The sequence below is a fragment of the Paroedura picta genome, chromosome 10 (genome assembly GCF_049243985.1).
Source record: "Paroedura picta isolate Pp20150507F chromosome 10, Ppicta_v3.0, whole genome shotgun sequence".
In the NCBI taxonomy this organism is placed as follows: Eukaryota; Metazoa; Chordata; class Lepidosauria; order Squamata; family Gekkonidae; genus Paroedura; species Paroedura picta.
Window position 1 is genome coordinate 50,886,660 of NC_135378.1, and position 13,032 is coordinate 50,899,691.

Consider the following 13,032-nt stretch of genomic DNA (forward strand, 5'->3'; position numbering starts at 1 on the left):
CAACTAACATATATTGCAATACAGAAAGGCTACAACCGAGCTGAGAATTAAGCACCCACATAAATAAGTAGGTTTTAGCACAGTTACCTGTATATTAAAGTGTAGTCAGCTTTCAAATCTCAGAAGTCAAGCCTCACATATATCCAGGAAGTGTCACTGATTATTTCATTAAGTAAATTTACTCTGAACTATCACCCACGGAGTTAATAAAGGATCCTGAGTAAGATATATTATTAGCATTACTCAGCAGTCCCTAAAAGCATAAACTTACACTTCAGATTGTTAGCAACCAAACAGCATCAACACTTGATATCTATGTTTAATAGGGGGTTGTAGTTTAGAGCCCATTAACTATACACAATAGTAGTCCCATTAGGTTTACACTAATTACAAGAGATTTAACAGAGACAGAAAAGAAGCTGAACTACCTCACCCCTCACATGTTTATTTTTTTCTAACAAGGCAGCAATCAGACTGTTATTGTGCTCCGCTGATCCTGTGAGACAAGAAATGCTCAATGTCCAAGAATCTTCAGTTTAGCAACTTCCAAAAGCACTAACATTTGTATGCCACACCTAAAAATTTCCTCCACTAAGGTATGGAGAATAAAAATGCGCAAGTTCCTTTGACTGGTATCTAGTGTCAGCAAACTGCGCAGTTCTTAGATAACCTTTTACTTGCATTCCATTGAAATGCTTTCTATCTTGAAGTAGAGAGTGGTTTCTAAACCAAACTATGGATTAATAGTTTAACACGATACAGCTATCTTTAGATTATACATACTGAAGATAGGACTACAAATAAATCCTCAACATTGACATTATATTGGATAAGATTAAAGCAGTGTAATTAAAAGTGCGAAGAAGGAAAGTGGGTAGAATTGGGAATGTTGTGCGAGAGGACAGGAAAATGGAATTGCTTAACTGGAATCCCACAGTTCTAGCAGGGCTAGATACTGTACATTGGCATTAAATGTTACAAAAAGTTAAATAATTTTTGGTTGTAAACACATACTCACATGGATTTTCTTACAGTATTTTTGTCTCCTCGGTATGTCAGAAAGTGACTCCACATAGCAGGGGACATACAGTTCTAATATCAATGCACAATGTGTGATTACTCCATATCCAAAGCACACAAAGTGGGAATTATAACTATCCTATTTTGCATGAATATTCAAGTCTCTCTCTTCAAGACAAACCCTTTCAATTACTATAGCTCTAAATTATAAGCCTGGAGTCAGAGCACGTATCATTTTTTACTTTTGTATAAAGCAGCAGAAGTCTGGTTATGAGGAATGTTGGTGGGAGGAAGATTTGCCACAAACATACACGAGTATGCACACACAAAATAAAAACAGAATGTTCTGTAATGCAGGTGTATGTAGGTTTTCCATTTATCCACCCAAAGTGGGAGTGGCGGGCTAGAAATCTAATAAATAAATACATACATACATACAATAACAACAACAATAACCAGCCCAAATTTCCCATTCACAAGAAACTGTTCAGGTGGACAAAATCACCTCTATATGGTCATGCTTTAGAAATTCCCTCTTGTCTCTAGAGTAAATACCACAGAGGCTAGGGAAGGAAGTCTTGAACAGGGATCCCCAATATTGTGTCTGACAACACCTTTCCTGGAATTCATCCAGTATCCCTAGAAAGTGGTAAGGAACAGGTAGAGCTTTTGTTCAGCAGAGCTTCTGATTGTCTGTGCTATTTTTTAGAAAGTTGCTACCTCTACCACAGGGATCTTTATTTCATGGTCAAAGGTTAACTGTATTATGCAAAGAGATATTTTTAAACCATATGTTCACGTAGCTTGCTTAACATAGTTCTGAATGAAATGTTGAAGAGTAATTGTTAAGAGTTATGCATGACCACACACCCCAACATTTTGTATTGGCTTGACTTTTTGTGGCAGCCATTTTGTGGCTGCACCCACCACCTTGTGTCAGAGTTCCAAAGGTGCCTACAGCCTTAATACAGTTGGAGCCCACTGACCTAGAACATCACTCAGAAGTGACATCACATCTTCCTGAACTGCACCCTCCCCAGGCAGTGGCCGCCCAAATTTTTCAGCATTTGCCAAGGCAGTGTTGGGAATCCCGGGTATATGATATTTAGGTGCAATCCTATCTGCAATTTAAGAGAAAATATTACAGTTCTTAAACATCAAATTACCAGAACGTGAATCAGCATTGATCAATAGGTTAGATAAGCCAAAAGGGAGGGTAGTATATTAATATGATAAACAAACAAACAAAGGCTGCATTTTATGGCTGCACTCACCATGCTGTCAGACTTCCAAAGTGCCCAGAGACTCACAAAGATTGGGGACCAGGGTTGCTATGCAGAGGAAGGCAATGGCAAACTACCATTGTTAGCCACTTACCTTGAAAACCCTACCAGGTTGTCATAAGCTAGCTGTAACCTGATGGCACTTCACACACACACACACACACACACCAGTCATCTGAGTAACATATGAGATCCTACTAAAAGTAATGTAACTAGAAATAAAAGTATATTTATAAGCATACCCAATTCTCTGTGAATTACAATAATTTGGTACTGCATTAAAGGGTAACAAAGAACTAGTATACCAAGTTGAAACTAATTCACTGAAATCAAATTTGTTCTATTCCTTCCCTCCTGATTTAAAAGATAACAGCACTGCATGATGACTTAACAGGTTAAACAAAGAAATGCAGAGGAGAAAGGTCGTAAGAGACCATTAACCCCCAAAAAGTTCTTATCATATGACCTAGCCAAAAGAACACAAAAAATCCAATTCAAAGTGTTCTACATATCTACTTTATTACTTATAGTTTGCCTTTCTCACTGGGACTCAAGCCAGAATTCATAGAATAAGTCAATAGAATAAACAGAATGAGTTTGAGTTTGAGGGCAATATGATTCAGATTATAGAAATCTGGAACCAACAAGAAATCTGAAACAGAACTGAAGCAGATCTAATGAAGTGTTAAAATGATTTTTAAAAAATCACATAATAGGATTCCTACTTACAGCAACAGACAACATAGAGCACAGTTCCTAACTCTTTACTCAAGTGTATTTCAAGATCTTTTTGTTAAAGTACAGCACAGGGATAGACATGGTCCCATAGATATGAAGGACCATGGCCACGAAAGACATTGTATGTGATAGCCAACAGCTTAAATTGAGCCTGGTAACTAATGAACAGCCAACAGACTGACAGTAGAATGAGAGTGATGTGCATGCTCCATCTAACTCCTGAAAATACCTGAGCCACATTGTTCTGCACCAACTGGAGTTTCTTAACTGATTTCAAAGGAAGATGGGTGCAATGTAGGGTTGTGTCTGGCAGCGTCCAAATTGGCCGTTCCAGGCTGCCACAGCCAGCGCCGTGGGGGATGCCGTTGCGCACAACCCTAGTGCAAAGGAAAACAGTCAGTGATCGATTTATAATAGATACCAAGAGCTCACTGATATCTGACAAATTATGCTGCTGAACAATTTTTAGGAACAACTGCCTGCTGGCAGATGCTGCAGTCCACCAGACCAAAGTTCCCATTAAGAAGCTTGAGATATAGATGAAATCTCTCATAGTCCAGATCTAGTCCTTCCCATGGGGAATAAATTACCCTTCTTAGCAATATTTCATTGTAGATTTTTTTTGTCAAGTCACAGCAAGCTTATGGCAATCTTGTGGGTAAGAGACTTCAGAAGTAGTTTGCCGTTGTCTGCCCCTGTGTAGAGACCCTAGTATTCCTTGGTGGGCCACAACAAAAAGGAGAAAATATCCTGACCCAGGTCAACAACCATCCAAGTAGTCACCAGGCCTGACTCAGCTTCCCCGTTCAATACCAATATCTATTTGGCAATATGCTGTTTATGCTACTTAGATCAATGGACTGCTTTCAAGCCACCGTGGTGTAGTGGCCACTGTGTTGAATCAGGATCTGGGAATCTCTACTGTGCCATGGAAGCTTGATAGATAACCTTGGGACTAGTCAGATTTTCACAAACCTATTTTACAGAGTGGCTGCGAAAATAAAATTGAGAAGGGGAAAATGGTGCAAGCTACTTTGAGTCACCATTAAGAAGACAAGAAGATCCCTACTCTATCACAGCCCAGGGGTCCAGCTAGTCCATAATCAATCAGTTACTCTAGAACGGGGGTAGTCAACCTGTGGTCCTCCAGATGTTCATGGACTACAATTCCCATGAGCCCCTGCCAGCGTTTGCTCTAGAACACCAATTAAGAAAGCACAGAGCCCAAGATGTTCCCCTAATGTTGCCTCCTGGTACTAGATTTCAAAAGTTTACCGCCTCTGAATGTGGAGGTTCCCTTTATTTGCTATCACTTGTAGCCATGGATCATTCATGAATCTAACCATCTTTTATACTATATTCACTGGCAGTGAGTTCAACAATTTAATTACTTTAGTCTATGCTAAATCTACTGCCCATCGACTTCATTTGGTACCTCTGAGTTCTAGAACTACAGAATACATAGAAAAGGTTCCTCTATCTACTTTCTCCATCCTGCATAATTATATAAACTTCTATTATATCCATCATTAGTCTTATTTTTTTCTGAACTAAAACATACTCCATCCTTTCTTCATTTAAAAGTCATTCCATTCCTTTGATTACCTTTATTGCACTCATGTACTTTCCCCAATTTTGTTATAGTGTTTTTGAGATGCAGTGATGCAGTACATGATATTCCAAATGAGGCCACAATACAGCACTATATAATATTTCCTGTTTATTCTCAATCCCGTTCCTAGCAATCCCTGACATGGAGTTTGCCTTTTTCACCATTGCCAACACTAAATCAAGATTTTTATTGAGCTATCCTCTGTAACACTAAGATCTCTTTCAATCTTGGTCTCAGTCTACTAAAAATACATCAGCATATATTTAAAGTTTGCAATTTTTGTTGTTCCAGTTTGAATCACCTTACACTTCCTACATTTGGACTTCATGTGCCACTTTGTTGCCCACTCATTCATTTTTGATGGGTGTGTCTCACAGTCCACTTTAGTTTTCACCATCTTGAATATTTTGATATCATCTGCAACTTGGCCACTACAGTGCTCATAACCAGTCACTAACTAATAGATTAAATAGCACTGGTCTTAATACAGATCCCTGAAGGACCCCAATGCATACTTCCCTCTACTGGGAGAACTGTCAATTTATTTATTCCTACTCTGTTTCCTGTTTAGCAGGTTTTAATCCATACAATGATTGTGTCCTCTTGAGCTCTAAGAACAATAATCACAAATTCGGTGTAAAAGGAGAAGGTCACTGGAATGAAGGGGAGGGCAACAGCAAAGAAAATCACACCATTCCCCAAAATAGATTCCCCTAAAAACATAAAACCACTCATGCCTTTTCAACTTATATAGCTTCATACTGACCAAACAGAATCACACCAGACAGGTTTAGATTTACGAGATATGTTGCATACATTGCTCAAGAATGCTTTTGGTATGCTGTCAGTCCACAAGGCATTATATGTAATTGTTTAACTGCTGAGTAATAGCAGCAGTTGTTTTGCAAAAGGTTTACAATTCCATGACAAATAACAAAAAAAATTATTAATGGCGTTTAGTCAAGGCTATGGTATTCCCAGTTGCAATGTATGGTTGCGAAAGTTGGACCATAAGGAAGGCCGAGCGTCAAAGAATTGAGGCTTTTGAACTCTGGGGCTGGAGAAGACTCTTGCGAGTCCCTTGGACTGCAAGGCGAACAAACCGGTCAGTCCTAGAGGAGATCAGCCCTGACTGCTCCTTAGAAGGCCTGATCCTGAAGATGAAACTCAAATACTTTGGCCACCTCATGAGAAGGAGGGACTCCCTGGAGAAGAGCCTGGGAGCGATTGAGGGCAAAAGAAGAAGGGGACAACAGAGAATGAGGTGGCTGGATGGAGTCACTGAAGCAGTTGGTTCAAACTTAAATGGACTTCGAGGAATGGTAGAGGACAGGAAGGCCTGGAGGATCATTGTCCATGAGGTCATGATGGATCGGTCACGACTTCGCACCTAACAACAACAACGTTGTCCTTCACTGAAGGTTCAGTTCATAGCATCTTAACATGAAGTACAGGGTTGTGTTGCAGACTTACCAGGATTAAGTTTCCCATTCTATCACAGAGCTTGCTGGATGACATTGCTGCTGATTGGCCCTCACTGGGGGATCATTCCCCCAATAGGGTGAGAGCTCTCACCCACTGAGGGCCAATCATAGGCTCTTCCCTGCCCCTGTCCTCCAGCTCCTCCTCTCAGCACTTCCCACAATGACAGAGAGCCAGCAGGAGGTAAGCTGCAGGGCCATCCATGCACCCTTTTCCCCACTCCACCACAGTCCCAGTGTGCTCCTCACTCTCCTGCCCATGCTCTGCACCAGCCACCCCACTCTTCCTAGCCTTCTGGCCACTGGGGGAGGGTGGGAAGGCCGAGTGGCTGCAATCTGTGTCCACCCCACCATACCACTCTTGCTGCCCTCCTGGCTCCTGGGAGAGGAAGTGGAAGGCTGAGCTGGCACACTCTGCACCAGCTTCCTAGAGCAGGGGGGGCACCAGGGCCCCCAATTTATTTTTAAAATAGGCTTCACTACTAGTTACTAAATATATTTAGAGGATCAATTCAGTCATGGGGGAGGCGATCCCTAGCACATTTTCCCAGCAACAGATAATTTTGCTCAACATGTCACCTCCTTTGCTCCATATCAAAAGAAGGACTTAAGCAGAGTTAAGACAAAGCACAACTCTGGGGCATTTTTAAACTTGAAGCAGTAATACCAGCTATCAGGACTTCCTTTGGACCCAATTCCAATGAGTGCCCGAAAGACCACCCTATCAGCTGGTGCTGTTTCAGCTCAATATGGGAGGCTGCCAATCACATGTGTAATACCACCATACTGGCAGCAGAGACAGAGAATATACATGGCTGAAGGCTGGCCTTTTAAATCTCAGGTACTGCACAATATGCTCAAACCAGAATGGATTACAGGCAGCTTCTTTACTTCCTCTCTCCCACAACTCTCTCTCCCTCTCTCTCAGCAAATTAAAAGCACAGAATACAATTAAGCAAATCTATTTTCACCGAAGAATTAGAAAATGTCCTGTGGCTTCGAAAACTCATTTGCAGCAAAGGTTTCCCATGTTTTCTCACTGAACTAATGCAAGTTTTAATTATATAATTATTACAGATATAGAAACCTGAATTGGCTTTTATGATATGATTACTGTTCTCTTTATCTCTGACCTCTACTTGCACTACCCAAACTATGGAAGATATTCCTGAACGATCTAATTAAACAGCAACAGATTTGTGCTGGCATCATGCAGTTCGATCCTACACATACAGACTTGGCAGAACGCATGGCTGGGATCAGGGAAGCTTATGCCCAGATAAAATGTACATAGGCTGGCAAAGTATGTAACTCCATCTAGCTCAGTGACATTTCTCAGTAAGTATTCTTAGGACTGTATTATAAAGACAACATGGAACTTCAATGAATTAATCACTACCGCATATCTCTGTATGGAACCATCAGCTCTCATAAACACCATGTAAACCTACTGACTGAAAAGTAGTTATTTGAATGTTAAAACAGGACAGTTTTCTTAATGACAAAAATGTGCTGATGTACTGGGCAGAAAAAGAATTCCCATGAGTTACAAAGAAAAAATTGGGGCACATTTGGATTTTTAAGCACCAACTCTGTGAAAGCATGGGGACAGGGGACAGAAAAAGAAATCAAGAGCATAAGTTTTAGATGTTTTTAGTGCTGTTACAGACCCTTGTAGTTTCCAGATTACTATGTGACAACCAAAAGCCTTATGGCACCTTTACACTTTACAGTTGTGGATGTTTTTTGTGAGATTAAGTCCACTTTATCAGATACATATTTGTTACAATGTTGTTTTAAGTTCAGGACACCATCTAAAATTTCCTTTAACTTCCTTTGAATCCAAAGTCCCAGAAAATAGAGGTATCAGAACTTCATACTCATGAGCAGAAAATTACTTGATACTGTTCCTATGAGGTACACAGATCAACAAATACACATACATTCAATGAATAACAGATAACACTGCAGGTCTGGCATCCCCTTAGATAAGCTAGAGGCAAAGTTAAAGAGCAGCATAGATAGGACCACTGCCCCTCCCAAAATGCTGGATACACAGGTGCTCTTCAAGACTGAGCATACATGATACCCATAGACTCTTCAGAGAACAGCATGATCCTCTTGGTGATCCCATTGCCCAAACTGGTGACTAGGAGAAGCAGCAGGGACAACACAATTTGCACGTCATTCTTATATGGACAACAATGTAGGCTGGATTCCTAAATCCACTTTCCTGGGAGTTAGTCCCATTAACTAAAATTATACTTACTTCTGAGTAAACCTTAGAACTGCTCCTTTTTTGCTACCAAGTAACAGATGAGTTACTGCAATCCCACAGGGTTTTAAAGGCAAGTAACATCAAGAAGTGATTTGCCATTGCCTCTTACCTCTCTCATGATGCTAGTATTCCATGTTGAACTCCTTTTCAAATACTAGCTAGGACTAACCGTACTTAGTTTCTGAGATCTGATGAGATTGGGCTACCCTGGGCTTTCAGGTCAAGGAAACTGCACCTTTCAAATCCTGTCTCAACCATGAATTTGCTCAGGGGTTTTAAGCAAGCATTAAACGCTCAGCCTTAATGGTATAGTCTTCTTAACTTAAAATTATTACCTGCTCACCTTTAGAAAATATCCACTAGTCTACATTCCATACCAAGTAATAATATAAAACTATATTCAAGGTCACCAATATCTTAGATATAGTTTATAATGGCCCTAAGTAAGGAAACCTAGGATATATAGTGACACATTCTTTGTGCATTCCTTTATAAAATGTACAGCAAATATTTTGCTTCAGGAATGCTCATTCTAGCCAACACAGATTTCTCTCCTATACTTGATTTACAAGTGTCAGAAATCTTATTTAATAGTTTAAAAAACACTTGGGAATCTTGCTTTGATCTAGTACAGATGCTGAGATACAGCAAGAGCCTGTAAGGTAAAATTAAACTCCTTTCCCCTTCACCAAAACGATAAACACGATTAAGCTGGAATTATTTCCCACTGACCTATAAAATTTTGTCAGCTTGCCAGTTACTATTATTGCAAGCCGTTCATTCAACATTTTAGTGTGGAGTGACCAAGAACCTAAAAATAACTCTTACTTGGAGGCAAACAAGAGGAGGATCCAACCGATCAACAAGTAGAATACTGAGTAAGCGAGGTGAATAGACGCCTTAACTTGCCCGTTGCCCGGCTAACTAAGGAAATCGCTCCTCCCCCAGCATCATCGCCGTCGTTGTCCACCCTCAAGCAAGAGCGGATTAAGTTTGCTAACTTGAAAGGCGGCTGGTTTTCTTTGGCTCCAGTTTGACGGCGGGGGTGGGGCGGGCGAGACAAGGAACACTCTGGCTTGAGTCATCCATCACACATGTTCTTACAAAGCCTGCAAGGAGGCATCCACCCTGCTCCTTCTGGCACCGCAAATTACAAAAGGATGTGCACACCTACGCAACAAGCTACACTGACAACGATCCAGAAAACCTTCCGAGGCAAAATTCCAGGCGTTCCCCCCCTTGGTTAGGCAACAAGTGTGGAGCTGTTTTAGAAGAACTACTTCCAGGCACGTGGAAGAAAGGGGGGAGGGGGGAGAGTTTACAAATTTCAAGAGCCTGAGCGGGGAGGCCGGCTGCTGGTCCGGTCCAGGGCTTCGGCGCAACAACACGACGCCTTTGGGCCGCCGCACTTTCTGGAGCTTAAGGGGCCAGTCCCTCGCGGTGGGTGGGTGGGTGGGAGAGGTCCAGGAAGAAGGCACGCGCGACTCCACCCGGGCCCCGCGGGGGGGCTCCGGGTGACGTCATGCAGCGGGCCACAGGGGCCTTCCCAGCCTTTCAAATCGGCCGCCCCCTCCTGCCCCGCTTCTTCAACAGCCAAGGGACGGGGAAGCCTGGCGTCCCGAGAGGAAAATCCTCCTCACCCCCCCCCCCCCCCCGAGGAACTCCTGTGGCCCGACAAACACGAGAGCGGGCGGATACCTGCCGGCCTGAGCGCTTCTCGGGAGGCCACACGGGGAGGGTCCCTCGTCGCCCTCACCCAGGGCGGATCCTTCCACCGAAATACTAGCCCGCGAGGGTCCGCAAGGTTTGGTTTTCTCCTCTGGAAAGCAAGCGACGAAGCCACAACTCCCTGAGTGGTGCGCGCTGTTGACTCAGCCCCGCTCAATCCTCTTGACGCTACTGCGCTGCCTGCCCAGAGGAGAAAGAGGCGGGGGAAGCGCTCCTAGCCGCAGCAGCAGCAGCAGGTAAATCCCTCCTTGCGCCGGAGCGGCCGGGCGGCTTGACGCTGTAATCCCCCGGGCGCTGCCAAGGACGGCAGGAAGCGGGAAGGAGCCCCTCGGGGGGAGGGGGACTCTGAAGAGGGAAGGTCGCGACGACCAAGAGAAAGAGCCTGCAAAGTTTGGCGCGGAGAGCGCCCCGCACGCGGGACTTGCCGCTTGTCTCTGACTCTGGGGCGCGCTCTCGGGAGAATCAAGCCTGGGCTCTCCCCTGAAGCTCCAATGGCCAAACGGAGAATATCGAGCCTCGCTCCGAGGCTGAGAAGACGAGAGTCACCAGAAAAGACAGTACTGCTAGGAATAGAGGAAGGCCCAACTTGAGATGGCCTGGCTCAATAAAAGACCCCACAGCCCTCCTCTTGCGAGACCTGCGCCAGGCTGTCAGTGGTAGGCCATTCTGGAGGCTGTTAATTCACAGCGTCACCTCAAGCCAAAAGCATCTTGATACCACATAACATGCCCAATAGCATCAGAGCTGTCAGTCTGTTTATGGATGCTATTGTTATTATATTAGTTTACCTTACACTGTGCCAGATGATTTAATAGCAGAACTAGGAAACAGTAAAGACCTAAGAGAGGGTTTTTTGTGCAGTCTAGATGTGTGCCATGGTTTAAGACCTTTAAAAAAGATCACAGGATCAAGCTTGTTTCTTTTCTGTGGAAGCTGCGCTTGTCCACCTTCTCTCTAGCCTCCTAGAGTCTTCTTAAGCCATCTTCTGTATGGAACCACCAGCTCTCATAAACACTACTGACCTTGACACTGGCATCAATTGAAAAACTGCTGCTTCTTCCATTCTGCCCTGTGTTTGTTTGAAAGTGAGTCCCACAGAGTTCATTGTGACTTACTCCCTGGTTAGTGTGATTAGGATTCCCACTTTAATACGTTATCTGTTTCTCTTCTGCCACACCTTGCTGACTCTTCCCTCCTTCCAGTTAGTTATATTCTGCCTTTCCATTCCAGTTATAATTCAAAGAAACAAAGATATACCAAATAAGTAAATCCTCATTGCCTCTCACCCCAAGAAAAAATAATAAAGTGGCCATTACACATGCAATATTATATGAAATAACAATCTCTGACCTGTTTAGCCAGAATCAAGGCCAGAATATTCACAGCTGGCCACATAGGTTATAATAGCAAAGAGGGAGCATCTGTGTGGTGTAGAGGTTAGAGTGTTTGGCAAGGATCTGGGAAATCTAGGTCACTGTGAGAAAAATTAAGAAGAAAATGATACAAGCCACTTTAGGTCCCCACTGGGGAGAATGGGGGGGAGGGATAAATGAAGTAAATAAATAGTTATTCTTACAACAAAGACAGTATTATTTTCTGAAAACTGTTGTTAAGGGACTGTCAGTGGAATCCTTAGGACATTTTTGTAAACCCCATTGAATAGACCCAAATAGACATATTTAGGATGGCACTGAAGTGAGGAGATCATTTGAACCAAGGACACCTTAATGGGCATGGAGTTTCTCACATGAATCACATAGTACATACACCATAGGTTTAGACTGACAGTAAAACAGTTTAAAAACAGCAAAATCAACAATGAAAATCTGAATACGCAAAATGATTATATATTTAATTAGCAGGGAAATAGTATTCTATTACGTACACAGATTTCCTATATGTATAGTTTGGAAGGAACGTTCCTGTGCGTAAACACGGGTTTAACATGATAGTCCGGATAGATATAGATGAATGGATGAGAATTGGTGGCAGAAGGACATGGAAAGGAAAGAAACCTGAGTATTATAGTTGTATAGCAGAACCCAAGAGATTTGACATTTGCTCCCCATTTTTCTGCAATTGGTATTGAGTATCTATCTAGAAGAAGAAAAGTTGATTCTTATATGCTACTTTTCTCTATCAGAAGGGATCTAAATGCAAAGGTGCTGGCCAATAGGGTAAGCATTTCTGGATATGGTAAGGGTGCCAACTGTCCAGGAAAAAAATGCCCCTTTAATAAAAAGCTTTATGTATAGAATTGGGTAGTTGAAGCTTTTCATGACATGGAGGTATATAACATCACTGCAAATCAAACTGGTATTTGAGACAGCTAGAGAGACCAGTTATAAAACCAGAAACCCTGTAACTGGGGAAATAATATTTTGTAAATTAAAACACACACAAAAATCCCAACCTGGTAAAGATTAAACAAGTTCCTTTTCTCTAGGACAGTGGTCCCCAACCGGGCTGCAGCCCGGTGCCGGGCCGTGAAGGCCTTGGCGCCGGGCCGCGGCTCCATCTCCCCGCTCCCCCCCCTGCAGTAAAAAACTTCCCAGGCCGCAAGCTTGCAGCCCAGTAAGCTTCTTACTGCGGGAGGGGGGGGAGAGGGAATCAGGGCCGGGCCGCGCATGCACACATGCGTCATGTGCTGCCGAAATCGCGCATTCGTGGTACTTTCATGCATGCGCACATGCACGAAAGTCCCGCACATGCGCGATTTCGACCACGCATGGCACATGTGCGGGGCGCGGATGCACGGCATGCGCAGGCGGGCAGTTGCCCTGCCGGTCCCCAGCCTCAAAAAGGTTGGGGACCACTGCTCTAGGACACATGATATATAGAAGCCACTGAGATGGATGAAATGAAATGAAATTCATAGGTACATTGATGTAA

At 43.1% G+C, this 13,032-nt stretch overlaps 1 protein-coding gene across 8 annotated transcripts in view; it reads right to left on the bottom strand.

The window, feature by feature from the left end:
• Positions 1-10,335, bottom strand: part of FHIP1A (FHF complex subunit HOOK interacting protein 1A) — an 89,385-nt gene extending 79,050 nt beyond the window's left edge. For 3 of the 8 annotated variants that reach the window (XM_077300098.1, XM_077300091.1, XM_077300099.1), the window contains exon 1: positions 10,111-10,335. The gene's annotated coding sequence lies outside the window, so the exon portion shown is untranslated. Of the gene's footprint in view, positions 1-2,006; positions 2,142-3,270; positions 3,419-9,240; positions 9,513-9,582; positions 9,605-10,110 lie in introns of those variants that run through there. The other 5 variants (XM_077300094.1, XM_077300092.1, XM_077300093.1 and 2 more) reach the window with 5 other exon arrangements.
• Positions 10,336-13,032: the final 2,697 nt, after the last annotated feature.